The sequence below is a fragment of the Pseudophryne corroboree genome, unplaced genomic scaffold, assembly GCF_028390025.1.
Source record: "Pseudophryne corroboree isolate aPseCor3 unplaced genomic scaffold, aPseCor3.hap2 scaffold_3147, whole genome shotgun sequence".
Lineage (NCBI taxonomy): Eukaryota > Metazoa > Chordata > Amphibia > Anura > Myobatrachidae > Pseudophryne > Pseudophryne corroboree.
Genome location: NW_026969826.1, coordinates 6,593 through 24,758, shown reverse-complemented (window position 1 = coordinate 24,758; position 18,166 = coordinate 6,593). Strand labels below are relative to the sequence as shown.

The 18,166-nt window shown below is 47.3% G+C and overlaps 1 long non-coding RNA gene across 1 annotated transcript; it reads left to right on the top strand.

The window, feature by feature from the left end:
* The first annotated feature begins 1,489 nt into the window (after positions 1 to 1,489).
* On the top strand, positions 1,490 to 17,336 carry LOC135017255 (uncharacterized). The gene is made up of 3 exons (XR_010215092.1): positions 1,490 to 1,626; positions 13,976 to 14,134; positions 16,256 to 17,336. It is a non-coding gene; the product is annotated as an uncharacterized LOC135017255 (long non-coding RNA).
* The last annotated feature ends 830 nt before the right edge of the window (positions 17,337 to 18,166 follow it).

The window sequence follows — 18,166 nt, the reverse complement described above, 5'->3', positions numbered from 1 at the left end:
GTGCGATCACGGATCCAATCGGAACAGCCTGAAACCGCGATAATAACCATCAGTCTTTAACTGCGATATCTGGCCATTTTGATCGTCCAAAATCACATTGGGGCTAATAGGATACCGCCCAGAGAGAGAGAACATAAATAAAACAGTCACAGAAAATGATTGCATTAAGTAATGCGAAGTGCAACTGCAAATTAATGTAACTGCTAATAGTACTCATAAAAGTGTCACATAGAAACTCACATAACATAGAGTTCTTAAATTGAAGGATTATTGGCAGATTATAGAATAACTCCCAGTTTAGGTGGAATAGATGCTATTGGATATGGAACAGTCACTACAAAATGCAATTATTTACCTATTAAAATAAATACAAACCGGGTCTCCGACAAGTGCTGGGCAAAGCAGCTGCAGCCAGTAGAGTGCAATTCACCATACACTCCGTTATCCGTATTGACAGTGTCATACATCCGGGTGGTATTTGGCCATGCTTTACCATAATAATGGGCGAAGCCTATCCGTTTGATAGATAGACCGTGTCTAGTTAGACAGTCAATAGATAGACACCATATATTAGACAGACATTAGGTCGACGGGGTCAAACGGTCGACATGGAAAAAGTCGACAGGTCAAAAGGTCGACATTAAAATGGTCGACAAAAAATAGACAAATGTTTTTGTTTTTTTTATATAACATGTTTTTTGGATTATTTCATACTTTATCCATGTCGGCATAGAGTTGGTTATAAACCTTGTGGCGAGCCACCGTGCCCGAAGCGTGGCGAGCGTATGCCTTTCTACAATTGGGGGTCCCAGATGACAAAACTATCCACACAAACCACAAAAATGCAAAAAACATGGTGTCGACCTTTTGACCCTGTCGACCTTTTGACCCTGTCGACCTAATGTCTGTCTAACATATGGTGTCTATCTATTGACTGTCTAACTAGACACGATCTATCTTTCATACCGGAACCTGGGCGAAGCAGGGCCAGGCATTTACCGTTCTTTACCCACATGGTCATACATCTCCCCCACTGTGCATTGTTAGTAGTTTTGGTGTCATTAATACAAGCTGGATTTAAGGACCCAATACATAAATTATGTATTGGTGCAATGGCGCGATTCCCTGATGATTGAGTCGGGGATATTAAACATGTTTAAAAATCAGTCAGGATCGGGGAATTGGGCATTTTCAAGATGGTCAATGTCCCCAATTCACAGACAGATGGCTGATTATCGATGGCCACCAGGATCAGGGGATCGCGCAGCCTGATGTATGGCTTTAGTTCTGCAGCAAGGATATTGTAATGCATCTTCACCACCTGTGAATTATGCTAGATGCTGGTAGTTATTTGGTACATTGTTTAAATGCTCTCATAGTTAGTTACCTTCTTAAACTGGTAAATTTGTCTTCTTATCCAACACTTTTTTTGAACAAATATTTTTTGCAGGAGATGAAAAACATGACATTAAGGGGGTTACACTTCTATAACCATCCTGTGTTTCTTCAACAGCCTGTATTTTGTCGTTGGAGCTGGTATTGTAATCTTCTTATTATTGGTTGTTGGAATCATTGCTTGTTGCTGCAAATCACTCTGTCTGTGCTGCCAACTCTGCTCTTCACCACGTAAGTAACAGATCCCAGACAGTATACAATCTGCAGAAACTAATCAGTGAGTGTATTAGAATATCCAAGAAAATAATACCGATACTGAGTATACAGGGGGAGGAGGCCTGTGTGCAGCCTCCATCCAGACCCCCTTCTCCCTAGTCAGCAGCGCTGCGTAGAGTCTGAGCACTAGAAGCTTAGACTCTACTGCGCATACGCAGATCTTCACCATCCATTTTACCAGTTATTTCTCTAACGTCCTAGTGGATGCTGGGGACTTCGTAAGGACCATGGGGAATAGACGGGCTCCGCAGGAGACTGGGCACTCTAAAGAAAGATTTAGTACTACCTGGTGTGCACTGGCTCCTCCCTCTATGCCCCTCCTCCAGACCTCGGTTAGAATCTGTGCCCGGCCAGAGCTGGGTGCTCCTAGTGGGCTCTCCTGAGCTTGCTAGAAAAGAAAGTATTTGTTAGGTTTTTTATTTTCAGTGAGATCTGCTGGCAACAGACTCACTGCTACGTGGGACTGAGGGGAGAGAAGCAAACCTACCTGCTTGTGCTTCTTAGGCTACTGGACACCATTAGCTCCAGAGGGTTCGAACACAGGGCCTGACCTCGATCGTCCGTTCCCGGAGCCGCGCCGCCGTCCCCCTTGCAGAGCCAGAAGACAGAAGAGAAACGATGAAATCGGCGGCAGAAGACTCCTGTCTTCATTAAGGTAGCGCACAGCACCGCAGCTGTGCGCCATTGCTCCCACAGCACACCACACACTCCGGTCACTGTAGGGTGCAGGGCGCTGGGGGGGGGGGGGGCGCCCTGGGCAGCAATTATAATACCTTTTGGCACTTAAAATACACATAATTCAGTCTGACAACTGTATATGTGTAAAAACCCCCGCCATTAAGTTACATAAAACGCGGGACAGAAGCCCGCCGCTGAGGGGGCGGGGCCTTCTTCCTCAGCACACCAGCGCCATTTTCCCTTCACAGCTCCGCTGGAAGCAGCTCCCCAGGCTCTCCCCTGCAGTATCCTGATACAAGAAGGGTAAAAAAGAGAGGGGGGGGCACATAAATTTAGGCGCAAATAAGATTTAAGCAGCTATTGGGTAAATCACTTTTTATAGTGTAAATCCCTGTGTTATATAGCGCTGTGGTGTGTGCTGGCATACTCTCTCTCTGTCTCCCCAAAGGACTTTGTGGGGTCCTGTCCTCAGTCTGAGCATTCCCTGTGTGTGTGCGGTGTGTCGGTACGGCTGTGTCGACATGTTTGATGAGGGTTACGTGGAGGCGGAGCAGGGGCAGATAAGTGTGGTGTCGCCCCCGATGGGGCCGACACCGGATTGGATGGATATGTGGAAGGTCTTAACCGACAGTGTAAACTCCTTACATAAAAGGTTCGATGACGCAGCAGCCTTGGGACAGCCGGAGTCTCAGCCCGCGCCTGCCCAGGCGACTCAGAAGCCGTCAGAGGCTCATAAACGCCCGCTAGCTCAGATGGTAGACACAGATGTCGACACGGAGTCTGACTCCAGTGTAGATGAGGATGAGACAAATGTACAGTCTACAAAGGCCATCCGGTGCATGATTACTGCAATGAAAGATGTATTGCACATTTCTGACGTTAACTCGGTTACCACCAAGAGGGGTATTATGTTTGGGGAGAAAAAGCAGCCAGTGACTTTTCCCCCATCTGATGAATTAAATGAATTGTGTGAAGAAACGTGGAGTTCCCCTGATAAGAAACTAGTGATTTCTAAGAGGTTACTGATGGCGTACCCTTTCCCGCCAACGGATAGGTTACGTTGGGAAACATCCCCTAGGGTGGACAAGGCGCTCACACGCTTATCTAAAAGGGTGGCACTGCCGTCTCAGGATACGGCCGCCCTAAAGGAGCCTGCGGATAGAAAGCAGGAAGCTATCCTGAAGTCTGTGTATACACCCTCTGGTACTCTACTGAGACCTGCTATTGCTTCAGCCTGGATGTGTAGTGCTGCAGCAGCATGGACTGATACCCTGTCAGACAACATTGATTCCCTCGACAGGGATACTATTTTGCTAAATCTAGAACATATAAAAGACGTCGTCTTATATATGCGGGATGCCCAGAGGGACATTTGCCTACTGGCGTCTAGAATTAATGCAATGTCCATTTCTGCCAGGAGAGTATTATGGACTCGGCAGTGGACAGGTGATGCTGATTCTAAAAAACACATGGAGGTTTTGCCTTATAAGGGTGAGGAATTGTTTGGGGACGGTCTCTCGGACCTCGTATCCACAGCAACAGCTGGGAAGTCGACTTTTTTTACCTCAGGTTCCCTCACAGCCTAAGAAAGCACCGTATTATCAAATGCAGTCCTTTCGGCCTCAGAAGGGCAAGCGGGTCAGATGCGCATCCTTTCTGGCCAGAGGCAGGGGTAGAGGAAAGAAGCTGCACCAGGCAGCCAGTTCCCAGGAACAAAAATCCTCCCCGGCTTCCACTAAGTCCACCGCATGACGTTGGGGCTCCACAGGCGGAGCCAGGTGCGGTGGGGGCGCGTCTCCGAAACTTCAGCAACCAGTGGGTTCGCTCACAGGTGGATCTCTGGGCTGTACAAATTGTATCTCAGGGATACAAGCTGGAGTTCGAGGCGACTCCCCCTCGCCGTTACCTCAAATCAGCCTTGCCAGCTGCTCCCAGGGAAAGGGAGGTAGTACTGGCAGCAATTCACAAGCTGTACCTCCAGCAGGTGATAATCAAGGTCCCCCTCCTTCAACAGGGAAGGGGTTACTATTCCACAATGTTTGTGGTACCGAAACCGGACGGTTCGGTGAGACCCATTCTGAATTTAAAATCCTTGAACACTTATATAAAGAAGTTCAAGTTCAAAATGGAATCGCTCAGGGCGGTTATTGCAAGCCTGGAAGAGGGGGATTTTATGGTGTCGCTGGACATCAAGGATGCTTACTTGCATGTCCCCATTTACCCACCTCACCAGGAGTACCTCAGGTTTGTGGTACAGGACTGTCATTACCAATTCCAGATGTTGCCGTTTGGTCTCTCCACGGCACCGAGAATATTTACCAAGGTAATGGCCGAAATGATGATACTCCTTCGGAAGAAGGGAGTTATAATTATCCCGTACTTGGACGATCTCCTCATAAAGGCGAGGTCCAAAGAGCAGTTGTTGGTCAGCGTAGCACTCTCTCAGGAAGTGTTGCAACTGCACGGCTGGATTCTGAATATCCCAAAGTCGCAGCTGATTCCTACAACGCGTCTGCTTTTCCTGGGCATGATTCTGGACACAGAACAGAAGAAGGTGTTTCTCCCGGTGGAGAAGGCCCAGGAATTGTCATCTCTGGTCAGGGACCTCCTGAAACCAAAACAGGTGTCGGTGCATCACTGCACGCGAGTCCTGGGAAAGATGGTGGCATCATACGAAGCCATTCCCTTCGGCAGGTTCCATGCCAGGATCTTTCAGTGGGATCTGTTGGACAAGTGGTCCGGATCGCATCTTCAGATGCATCGGCTGATCACCCTGTCCCCCAGGGCGTCTCTTCTGTGGTGGCTACAGAGTGCTTACCTCCTCGAGGGCCGCAGGTTCGGCATACAGGACTGGGTCCTGGTGACCACGGATGCAAGCCTCCGAGGATGGGGAGCAGTCACTCAGGGAAGAAACTTCCAAGGGCTGTGGTCAAGTCAGGAGACTTGTCTGCACATAAATATCCTAGAACTAAGGGCCATATACAACGCCCTAAGCCAGGCGGAGCCTCTGCTTCGAGACCAACCAGTGCTGATTCAGTCAGACAACATCACTGCAGTGGCCCATGTCAACCGACAGGGCGGCACAAGAAGCAGGGTGGCGATGGCAGAAGCCACCAGGATTCTTCGTTGGGCGGAGAATCACGTGCAAGCACTGTCAGCAGTGTTCATTCCGGGGGTCGACAACTGGGAGGCAGACTTCCTCAGCAGACACGACCTCCACCCGGGAGAGTGGGGACTTTATCAAGAAGTCTTCACGCTGATTGCAAATCGATGGGAACTCCCACAGGTGGACATGATGGCGTCACGCCTCAACAAAAAGCTAAACAGGTATTGCGCCAGGTCAAGGGACCCTCAGTCGATAGCTGTGGACGCACTAGTAACACCATGGGTGTTCCAGTCGGTCTATGTGTTTCCTCCTCTTCCTCTCATACCAAAGGTGCTGAGAATTATAAGAAAAAGAGGAGTGAAAACAATATTCATTGCTCCGGATTGGCCAATAAGGACTTGGTACCCGGAACTGCAAGAAATGCTCTCAGAGGACCCATGGCCTCTGCCTCTCAGACAGGATCTGTTACAACAAGGGCCCTGTCTGTTCCAAGACTTACCGCGGCTGCGTTTGACGGCATGGCGGTAGAACGCCGGATCCTAGCAGAAAAGGGCATTCCGGATGAAGTTATTCCTACGCTGATGAAGGCTAGGAAAGACGTGACAGCAAAACATTATCACCGTATATTGCGAAAATATGTTGCTTGGTGTGAGGCCAGGAAGGCCCCTACAGAGGAATTCCGGCTGGGTCGATTCCTGCACTTCCTACAGTCAGGAGTGACTATGGGCCTAAAGTTAGGATCCATAAAGGTCCAGATTTCGGCCCTATCCATTTTCTTTCAAAAGGAACTGGCTTCACTGCCTGAGGTTCAGACCTTTGTTAAGGGAGTGCTGCATATTCAGCCCCCTTTTGTGCCACCAGTGGCACCTTGGGATCTTAACGTGGTGTTGGGTTTCCTGAAATCCCACTGGTTTGAGCCACTTAAGACCGTGGAGCTAAAGTATCTCGCACGGAAAGTGGTCATGCTGTTGGCCTTAGCGTCGGCTAGGCGTGTGTCAGAATTGGCGGCCTTGTCATGTAAACGCCTCTATCTGGTTTTTCATATGGACAGGGCAGAATTGCGGACTCGTCCGCAATTTCTACCAAAGGTTGTGTCTTCGTTTCATTTGAACCAACCTATTGTGGTACCGGCGGCTACTCGTGACTTGGAGGATTCCAAGTTGCTGGACGTGGTCCGGGCTTTGAAGATTTATGTTAACAGAACGGCTGGAGTCAGGAAGACTGACTCGCTGTTTATCCTGTATGCATCCAACAAGCTGGGTGCGCCTGCTTCAAAGCAAACTATTGCGCGCTGGATTTGTAACACGATTCAGCAGGCTCATTCTGCGGCGGGATTGCCGCATCCGAAATCAGTGAAAGCCCATTCCACAAGGAAGTCGGGCTCTTCTTGGGCGGCTGCCCGAGGGGTCTCGGCATTACAGCTTTGCCGAGCTGCTACTTGGTCGGGTTCAAACACTTTTGCAAAATTCTACAAGTTTGATACCCTGGCTGAGGAGGACCTTGTGTTTGCCCATTCGGTGCTGCAGAGTCATCCGCACTCTCCCGCCCGTTTGGAGGCTTTGGTATAATCCCCATGGTCCTTACGGAGTCCCCAGCATCCACTAGGACGTTAGAGAAAATAAGATTTTACTCACCGGTAAATCTATTTCTCGTAGTCCGTAGTGGATGCTGGGCGCACGTCCCAAGTGCGGACTTTTTCTGCAATACGTGTATATAGTTATTGCTTAATAAAGGGTTATGTTATATTGGCATCATTTGGTTGATGCTATGTTGTTGTTCATACTGTTAACTGGGTATGTTATCACGAGTTATACGGTGTGATTGGTGTGGCTGGTATGAGTCTTACCCTGGATTCTAAAATCCTTTCCTTGTAATGTCAGCTCTTCCGGGCACAGTTTCCTTAACTGAGGTCTGGAGGAGGGGCATAGAGGGAGGAGCCCGTGCACACCAGGTAGTACTAAATCTTTCTTTAGAGTGCCCAGTCTCCTGCGGAGCCCGTCTATTCCCCATGGTCCTTACGGAGTCCCCAGCATCCACTACGGACTACGAGAAATAGATTTACCAGTGAGTAAAATCTTATTTTCTCTACTTCACTTGTGCAAAACGGCAGGGAAAATAATGCATACATTTTATGCCACTTTATGCCTCATCACCCACGCCCCCATGTCCATAATCTTTTCTACAGGATAAACTTTTTACCCATCACCTTTCTTATATATTTTTATGCCATAAAATATCTCCTCGTTAAAAACTGGGGGACACATTGGGGCGGCACGGTTGCATGTGAAGTGTCCATGCCAGTTAAGCGGTTAAAAAATATTACTCGCAGCTGCATGTCTGGCCCTGTCCCTGGCTCCGAGTGCATTGATGATTTGCAGTGGTTCGCCTGCATTCTGTCCATATAACTGCTCCTCCCTGCACTGTGACTAATATCTGGGAGCCTTCTGGACGGTCTCCTGGGTGTCAATCGCAGTGCGGGGAGGAGAAGCTGGTGGGGGACAGCTGATACAGGCGAACTGCTGCAAATCATCATGGCAGTGGGAGCCAGGGGCCAGGCATGCAGCTGCGGGGTAGTCATGACCCATGTGTTTCAGAAATGCTGTGCTAGGCGATGATTTGGGGCGACAAAGGTGCCATTTTTCAACTATATTCATTCTTAACGAACCATAATTGGCTGTGGAAATTGCACTCTTTATGAGCAGCTGTAGTCCAATTAATTGTTAACAAAATAAGATTTTACTTACCGATAAATCTATTTCTCGTAGTCCGTAGTGGATGCTGGGGACTCCGTCAGGACCATGGGGATTAGCGGCTCCGCAGGAGACAGGGCACAAAAATAAAGCTTTAGGATCAGGTGGTGTGCACTGGCTCCTCCCCCTATGACCCTCCTCCAAGCCTCAGTTAGGATACTGTGCCCGGACGAGCGTACACAATAAGGAAGGATATTGAATCCCGGGTAAGACTCATACCAGCCACACCAATCACACCATACAACTTGTGATCTGAACCCAGTTAACAGTATGACAACGTAGGAGCCTCTGAACAGACGGCTCACAACAAGAACAACCCGATTTTTTTGTAACAATAACTATGTACAAGTATTGCAGACAATCCGCACTTGGGATGGGCGCCCAGCATCCACTACGGACTACGAGAAATAGATTTATCGGTAAGTAAAATCTTATTTTCTCTAACGTCCTAGTGGATGCTGGGGACTCCGTCAGGACCATGGGGATTATACCAAAGCTCCCAAACGGGCGGGAGAGTGCGGATGACTCTGCAGCACCGAATGAGAGAACTCCAGGTCCTCTTTAGCCAGGGTATCAAATTTGTAGAATTTTACAAACGTGTTCTCCCCCGACCACGTAGCTGCTCGGCAGAGTTGTAATGCCGAGACCCCTCGGGCAGCCGCCCAGGATGAGCCCACCTTCCTTGTGGAATGGGCCTTGACAGATTTAGGCTGTGGCAGGCCTGCCACAGAATGTGCAAGTTGAATTGTGCTACAAATCCAACGAGCAATCGTCTGCTTAGAAGCAGGAGCACCCAGCTTGTTGGGTGCATACAGTATAAACAGCGAGTCAGATTTTCTGACTCCAGCCGTCCTTGAAATATACATTTTCAATGCCCTGACAACGTCCAGCAACTTGGAATCCTCCAAATCGCCAGTAGCCGCAGGCACTACAATAGGCTGGTTCAGGTGAAACGCTGACACCACCTTAGGCAGAAAATGAGGACGCGTCCGCAGTTCTGCCCTGTCTGAATGGAAAATCAGATATGGGCTTTTATACGATAAAGCTGCCAATTCTGACACTCTCCTGGCTGAAGCCAGGGCCAGTAGCATGGTTACCTTCCATGTAAGATATTTCAAATCCGCCGATTTGAGTGGCTCAAACCAATGGGATTTGAGAAAATCCAAAACTACATTAAGGTCCCACGGAGCCACTGGGGGCACAACCGGGGGCTGTGTATGTAGTACTCCTTTTACAAAAGTCTGGACTTCAGGAACTGAAGCCAATTCTTTTTGGAAGAAAATCGACAGGGCCGAAATTTGAACCTTAATGGACCCCAACTTGAGGCCCATAGACAATCCTGTTTGCAGGAAATGTAGGAATCGACCCAATTGAAATTCCTCCGTGGGGGCCTTCCTGGCCTCACACCACGCAACATATTTTCTCCAAATGCGGTGATAATGTTGTGCAGTCACCTCCTTCCTGGCTTTTACCAGTGTAGGAATGACCTCTTCCGGAATGCCTTTTTCCCTTAGAATTTGGCGTTCAACCGCCATGCCGTCAAACGCAGCCGCGGTATGTCTTGGAATAGACACGGTCCCTGCTGAAGCAGGTCCCGTCTTAGAGGTAGAGGCCACGGATCTTCCGTGAGCATCTCCTGAAGTTCCGGGTACCAAGTTCTTCTTGGCCAATCTGGAGCCACGAGTATCGTTCTTACTCCCCTTTGCCGTATGATTCTCAGTACTTTTGGTATGAGAGGTAGAGGAGGAAACACATACACTGACTGGAACACCCACGGCGTTACCAGAGCGTCCACAGCTATTGCCTGAGGGTCTCTTGACCTGGCGCAATACCTGTCCAGTTTTTTGTTGAGGCGAGACGCCATCATGTCCACCTTTTGGTTTTTCCCAACGGTTCACAATCATGTGGAAGACTTCTGGATGAAGTCCCCACTCTCCCGGGTGTAGATCGTGTCTGCTGAGGAAGTCTGCTTCCCAGTTGTCCACTCCCGGAATGAACACTGCTGACAGTGCTATCACATGATCTTCCGCCCAGCGAAGAATCCTTGCAGCTTCTGCCATTGCTCTCCTGCTTCTTGTGCCGCCCTGTCTGTTTACGTGGGCGACTGCCGTGATGTTGTCCGACTGGATCAACACCGGCTGACCCTGAAGCAGGGGTTTTGCCAGGCTTAGAGCATTGTAAATCGCTCTTAGCTCCAGTATATTTATGTGAAGAGATATCTCCAGGTTTGACCATACTCCCTGGAAGTTTCTTCCCTGTGTGACCGCTCCCCAGCCTCTCAGACTGGCATCCGTGGTCACCAGGACCCAGTCCTGTATGCCGAATCTGCGGCCCTCTAACAGATGTGCACTCTGCAACCACCACAGAAGAGACACCCTTGTCCGTGGCGATAAGGTTATCCGCTGATGCATCTGCAGATGCGATCCGGACCATTTGTCCAGCAGATCCCACTGAAAAGTTCGTGCGTGGAATCTGCCGAATGGAATCGCTTCGTAAGAAGCCACCATCTTTCCCAGGACTCTTGTGCATTGATGCACAGACACTTTTCCTGGTTTTAGGAGGTTCCTGACAAGTTCGGATAACTCCTTGGCTTTCTCCTCCGGAAGAAACACCTTTTTCTGAACCGTGTCCAGAATCATTCCCAGGAACAGCAGACGTGTTGTCGGGGTCAACTGAGATTTTGGAAAATTCAGAATCCACCCGTGTTGTTGCAGCACTACTTGGGTTAGTGCTACTCCGTCCTCCAGCTGTTCTCTGGACCTTGCCCTTATCAGGAGATCGTCCAAGTAAGGGATAATTAATACGCCTCTTCTTCGCAGAAGAATCATCATTTCGGCCATTACCTTGGTAAAGACCCGAGGTGCCGTGGACAATCCAAACGGCAGCGTCTGAAACAGATAATGACAGTTTTGCACCGCGAACCTGAGGTACCCTTGATGTGAAGGGCAAATTGGGACATGCAGATAAGCATCTTTTATGTCCAGGGACACCATAAAGTCCCCTTCTTCCAGATTCGCTATCACTGCTCTGAGTGACTCCATCTTGAACTTGAATTTTTGTATGTACAGGTTCAAAGATTTCAGATTTAGAATAGGTCTTACCGAGCCGTCCGGCTTCGGTACCACAAATAGTGTGGAGTAATACCCCTTTTCCTGTTGTAGGAGGGGTACCTTGACTATCACCTGCTGAGAAAACAGCTTGTGAATGGCTTCCAATACCGTCGCCCTGTCTGAGGGAGACGTTGGCAAAGCAGACTTTAGGAACCGGCGAGGGGGAAGACTTCTCGAATTCCAACCTGTAACCCTGAGATACTACCTGCAGGATCCAGGGGTCCACCTGTGAGCAAGCCCACTGCGCGCTGAAATTCTTGAGTCGACCCCCCACCGCTCCTGAGTCCGCTTGTAAAGCCCCAGCGTCATGCTGAGGGCTTTGCAGAACCCGGGGCGGGCTTCTGTTCCTGGGAAGGAGCTGCTTGCTGCCCTCTCTTACCCTTTCCTCTGCCTCGGGGCAGATATGACTGTCCTTTTGCCCGCTTGTTCTTATAGGACCGAAAGGACTGCGGCTGAAAAGACGGTGTCTTTTTCTGTTGGGAGGGGGTCTGAGGTAAAAAGGTGGATTTTCCGGCAGTTGCCGTGGCCACCAGATCCGATAGACCGACGCCAAATAATTCCTCCCCTTTATACGGCAATACTTCCATATGCCGTTTGGAATCCGCATCACCTGACCACTGTCGCGTCCATAAACTTCTTCTGGCAGATATGGACATTGCACTTACTCTCGATGCCAGAGTGCAAATATCCCTCTGAGCATCTCGCATATAAAGAAAAGCATCCTTTAATTGCTCTAAAGTCAATAAAATACTGTCCCTATCCAGGGTATCAATATTTTCAGTCAGGGAATCCGACCAGACCACCCCAGCACTGCACATCCAGGCTGAGGCGATGGCTGGTCGCAGTATAACACCAGTATGTGTGTATATACTTTTTAAGTTAGTTTCCAGCCTCCTATCAGCTGGATCCTTGAGGGCGGCCGTATCAGGAGACGGTAACGCCACTTGTTTTGATAAGCGTGTGAGCGCCTTATCCACCCTAGGGGGTGTTTCCCAGCGCGCCCTAACCTCTGGCGGGAAAGGGTATAATGCCAATAACTTTTTTGAAATTAGCACTTTTCTATCTGGGTTAACCCACGCTTCATCACATACATCATTTAATTCCTCTGATTCAGGAAAAACTACAGGTAGTTTTTTCACACCCCACATAATACCCCTTTTTGTGGTACTTGCAGTATCAGAGATATGTAAAGTCTCCTTCATTGCCGTGGTCATATAACGTGTGGCCCTACTGGAAAATACGTTTGTTTCTTCACCGTCGACACTAGATTCAGTGTCTGGGTCTGTGTCGACCGACTGAGGTAAAGGGCGTTTTACAGCCCCTGACGGTGTCTGAGACGCCTGGGCAGGTACTAACTGGTTTGCCGGCCGTCTCATGTCGTCAACTGATTTTTGTAATGTGCTGACATTATCACGTAATTCCATAAACAAAGCCATCCATTCCGGTGTCGACTCCCTGGGGGGTGACATCACCATTACCGGCAATTGCTCTGCCTCCACACCAACATCGTCCTCATACATGTCGACACACGCGTACCGACACACAGCAGACACACAGGGAATGCTCTATTGAAGACAGGACCCCACTAGCCCTTTGGGGAGACAGAGGGAGAGTTTGCCAGCACACACCCAAGCGCTATAATATATATGGGAACAACCCTATATAAGTGTTGTATCCTTATAGCAGCTTAAATATAGTAATATCGCCAAAAAAGTGCCCCCCCTCTCTGTTTTACCCTGTTTCTGTAGTGCAGTGCAGGGGAGAGTCCTGGGAGCCTTCCTCACAGCGGAGCTGAGCAGGAAAATGGCGCTGTGTGCTGAGGAGAATAAGCCCCGCCCCCTATTTCGGCGGGCTCTTCTCCCGGAGTTTGTGAGATCTGGCAGGGGTTAAATACATCCATATAGCCTCAAGGGCTATATGTGATGTATTTTTAGCCATAAAAAAGGTATTATACATTGCTGCCCAGGGCGCCCCCCCCCCCAGCGCCCTGCACCCTCAGTGACCGCTGTGTGAAGTGTGCTGACAACAATGGCGCACAGCTGCAGTGCTGTGCGCTACCTCATGAAGACTGAAAAGTCTTCTGCCGCCTGTTTCTGGACCTCTTCAATCTTCTGCATCTGCAAGGGGGGTCGGCGGCGCGGCTCCGGGACCGGACTCCATGGCTGGGCCTGTGTTCGATCCCTCTGGAGCTAATGGTGTCCAGTAGCCTAAGAAGCCAATCCATCCTGCACGCAGGTGAGTTCACTTCTCTCCCCTAAGTCCCTCGATGCAGTGAGCCTGTTGCCAGCAGGACTCACTGAAAATAAAAAACCTAAAAACTTTTTCTAAGCAGCTCTTTAGGAGAGCCACCTAGATTGCACCCTGCTCGGACGGGCACAAAAACCTAACTGAGGCTTGGAGGAGGGTCATAGGGGGAGGAGCCAGTGCACACCACCTGATCCTAAAGCTTTATTTTTGTGCCCTGTCTCCTGCGGAGCCGCTAATCCCCATGGTCCTGACGGAGTCCCCAGCATCCACTAGGACATTAGAGAAAATACATTGCTAGATACAGCTTTGGTAAAATAAACATTGTATTACTCTCTAGTTTTACAGTGAACATATGAAGTTGTTATTTTATGAAGCAGGGCAAACCTATAAATTGTTTTCTTCTCTTACTCCAGCTCCAAGCAGCAGAACCATGTTGGTCACTAATGTCATTCCTCCACAAGCTCTGAGGCAAATCCCATATTCCTCAGTACCTACAGAATACCAGCCATTGCCAAGCCAAAACGCCCCATTTGGACAGCCTGATAAAGCCTATCTCCCCCCACCTTATCCAGGTGAGACAAGCGGTTTATCCAGTTACCCAACTAAATAAGGTGGTAAGTGAGGTTTCTAATTCTATGCAAGGCTTTGCAATGCCAGCATGCATGGTAATGGCTATTTATATTATTTGCCCTCATTTTCTAAGCATCTCATCCTCAGTAATTTCAATAATAAATAGCTTTTCAATTTATTGCTCTTCCTTCAAATATGCTTCTCTCTAAGGGGTATTCTATACAGGCAATCTAATGTCTGTCATGGTGCCACTACACAATAGTGGTAAGTTCTGGGCACCCAAGCACTATATACAAAGCATTCAATACGATTGTTACATAGCTAAAGTGAAAATGTGCTTTCCACATTCCGTCTGCCATGGAGACCTGTTAACCTTTTTTTTTTTTTTTTTTTTTTTTTTTTTAAATTATCTATTTATGTTTACAAAAAAAGCAAATACATGCATCGGTGGGCAAAAGACGTGCACAAAAACTAATCAATTAGGTAATAGCACATATAAAGACAGATAGACATAGACTATGTATTGAGAACCCATACTGTACGTATAACATCCTATATAATAAAAGACTAACACTGCTCCTCAACTCTATGGGGGGAATTCAGGTGTTTTGTGTACCGGTGGCCAATATATGGCGCCTGGCGGAGCAATTCAAGTGTTGCTCCATTCGGCCGCGCACAGCCGCCGGCACTGACATTACTGTTATGATGTTCCGTCATTTTAACGGGCTGGTAACTAGTAGATAGGTGATAACCATTGTGTGTGTGTAGATATGAAAAAGGAGAGGGGATGATAAGTAAAACTGAAATTGGTTACGTATTTTTAATGTCAGAGGAGTTTCTCAACCCTGGGTGGTGTGGTCATGTCAGGGCAGCAGAAGGCATGTCCACTGTGTCATGCAGCTCTGTATTAACAAGTCATAGATAATATAGTGTATGTATTGTTAGCATTAGATCATTAGTGCAAATGACCGGGCGGTCTTCTATTTGCTGGCGGCCGGGCTCCCGACGACCAGCATACCGGCCCCCGGAATCCTGACCTCTTTTTCTCCCTCTTGGGGGTCCACGACCCCCCTGGAGGGAGAATAGATAGCGTGGCGTGCGTAGCGAGCCCACAAGGGGCTCATTTGCGCTCGCCCAGCTGTCGGTGTGGCGGCGGTCGGGATTCCGGCGCCGGTATGCTGGTCGCCGGGAACCCGGCTGCCGGCGTACCCTACTACACCCCAAATGACCTGTTGCTGTGGAGATGGAGGATGGCCATGGACCAGATCCCACTGTCATAATATCCTAAAATATAAGAGTAGCAAGAAAGTTATAGAATATCCCCTTTGTACTCCTTAAAGCCATGTACTGTATTTTTCTTAACTGGACATGTAATAATACCGGCTCATTAACTGGCTTAACTACTACTCGCAGGCCTGGCTACTTACTCATAAATTTATTTATTTATTCATTCGCTCGTTCGTTCATTCATTCATTCATTCATTCATTCATTCAAAGTCATTCTTCATATTTTTTAATAATAACAACAATAACAACTTTCATTTTTAAACCATTTCTCTGAGTTTTGCATTACCACTAAAGGAATAAATTGGATCAGCACCTCTAGAAGACTTTCCTGATGCTGTCTTGTACGACTAAAATAAGCCTAATGCTTGAAATTATTAAAATGCTATTTTAATGGCACATAAGAAATGTCTCAGCACTGCTGATACAATCTCCACCCAGTGTAGGAGCCAGGAATACAGGGGCAGATGTATTAAGCCTGGAGAAGTGATAAAGTGGAAAGTGATAATGCACCAGCCAATCAGCTCCTAACTGTCAAGTTACAGGCTGGGTTTAAAAACGCACCAACCCATTAGCTCTTGTCATTTATCACCTTCCACTTTATCACTTCAACAGGCTTAATAAATCTGCCTCATAGTCAGCATGTGCAAGAGAATTCTGGATCAATTAGTTCATAGGAGTCAATGCTCATAACGATCGCAACAGACGCAGAAATATGTATTTCCTCAACAGGTCATCTGTTTTTTGTTTCATTCTTATTTCTTTATTTTTAATGATCATGTAGTTTGTTTTATCAACGTTGTTTACTGAATCTTACTTATGGTATATTCATTTTGCAGGTGCAGATAACCTGGCTTTTGCGGAATAGCCATAAACACTTCATTTATTGTCTCTGTTCCCTGCATAGCTGACAGACACCACTGAATCTTCAAATCAATAGAAATATAGAACCTCTATTTTATCTGATTTGATATATTCCCAATGTACATGGTTGCTGCACGGTGTCAGATTATTTCAGAGAATGTACTAGTTACATTCCTGATCACTCTTTGATAAATCCATGTTTTGGAATGTTCATAAAAATGGGGGTGCAAAGTAAATATCTTCTTTATCACATTTTAACATGGCATGAAGTATAGCTCTAAAAACGTTTCTGGTTTGCCTGCTGTTTATTAGACGTAATATAGTATTAGTATAGTTAAAAGAAGAAAAAAAAGTTAACTTTCAGATTTGGTTAAATTAGTTTAGATATAAAACAGAATCTACTGACGTGGATGTCGCAATTTTTGGAGCTGCTGATTCTCCGTTAATGGAAACACCTCTATATCACTCTGTTCTCTTCATATAGGGGGAGATGGATCAACCTTGGAGAGAGAGAAAGTATCAACTAATCAGCTTCTAACTGTCTTTTTTCAAACATAGCCTGTAAAATGGCATTTGGAAGCTGATTAGTTGGTACTTTAGCTCTCTCCAAGATATACCCTAGGCCTATTCGAAAAACACGCCTAGCTGCTAGACTAGAACAGAGTAACACATGACTGTTACAGTTATCAGATAATTTTTCTTATTTTATTTTTCTTTATCTCCACTTATTCAACTGTACGTAAAATGTTGTTAGGGTAAAGTGTTGGTGTGTACTGTATATAGCAGAAAATATGCAATTTGTATAGTGTTAGGTGTGTGTTTCTGGCACTTTTTATTCTGTTACGTGTATGTTTCTGGCACTTTCTACTTTGTTATATGGATATTGGAAGTCACCAAGGAATTATGTGGCAAAATGTAAAAGCACAAGACTGAGTTGACTTCCAGTATCCATAATGAGTTACAGTAGACGGTGCATTATGTAATATATGCATACATATAATACACACACAGAAACATATTTTGTTATTCCAAATAAATAAATTTTTTGCTATCTGACTCATGGTGATTTATTTCAGTATGGTAATATGGTGTACTTGTTGTTGCAACGGGGTTTATGAACCTGTGATGTAGTGTGATGAAAAGTTTCAGTAAGGTTACAGAAGATGGTGCAGCTTCCTCACCCAGGGGATGCCAGTTCTTCACTGAAAAGAACTTCAAAACTCCTTTAGGCCATGGGAGTCTGGATAATAAATGAGTAGGATCTTCATAAGCATACCTCCCAAGTCCCGCTATTCGGACCCTGTCCCGCTGTCCCACCTGCAGACAGCAGTGTCCCGCGGGCAGGGGGCAGTTGGGAGAGCCTTTGATCACCCAGCCAGAACCTTTCAGAAGTAGGCATTGAGTGGTGTAAACAATCGATGGCTTGCCATATATGGTTTAAGAGCCATCGATGGTTATCACCGATGGCCATCCCTACTGCAAAGCAGCTGGTGATAACTGAATACATGCTATGCGCACAGCATGTATTCAGTGCTAGGAAGAGCGCTGGGCACGCCCCCAAAAGGCAGGAAAATGGTCAGTTTGGGTGAGGCCACACCCATCGCAATCGAGACCACGCCCCCTTTTCAAGGCCGGCGCACAGCGATGCCGCGCAATAGTCCCACTTTCATCCGTACTGAAGTTGGGAGGTATACATAAGGGAAACTTTACCACCCTTTAGTGGGGGCTGATTCATAGTTGTATGCAAATAGCACAACCAGTGCGTCTGTGTACACAGCTGCTATTCTAAAATATATAAAATTTGCAGTAGGTGCCTTCAGTAAAAACATGCCAAGTCACAGCTTCTTCCCTCTTTTTCCTTTTGCTTTTATGTCATAACTATATTT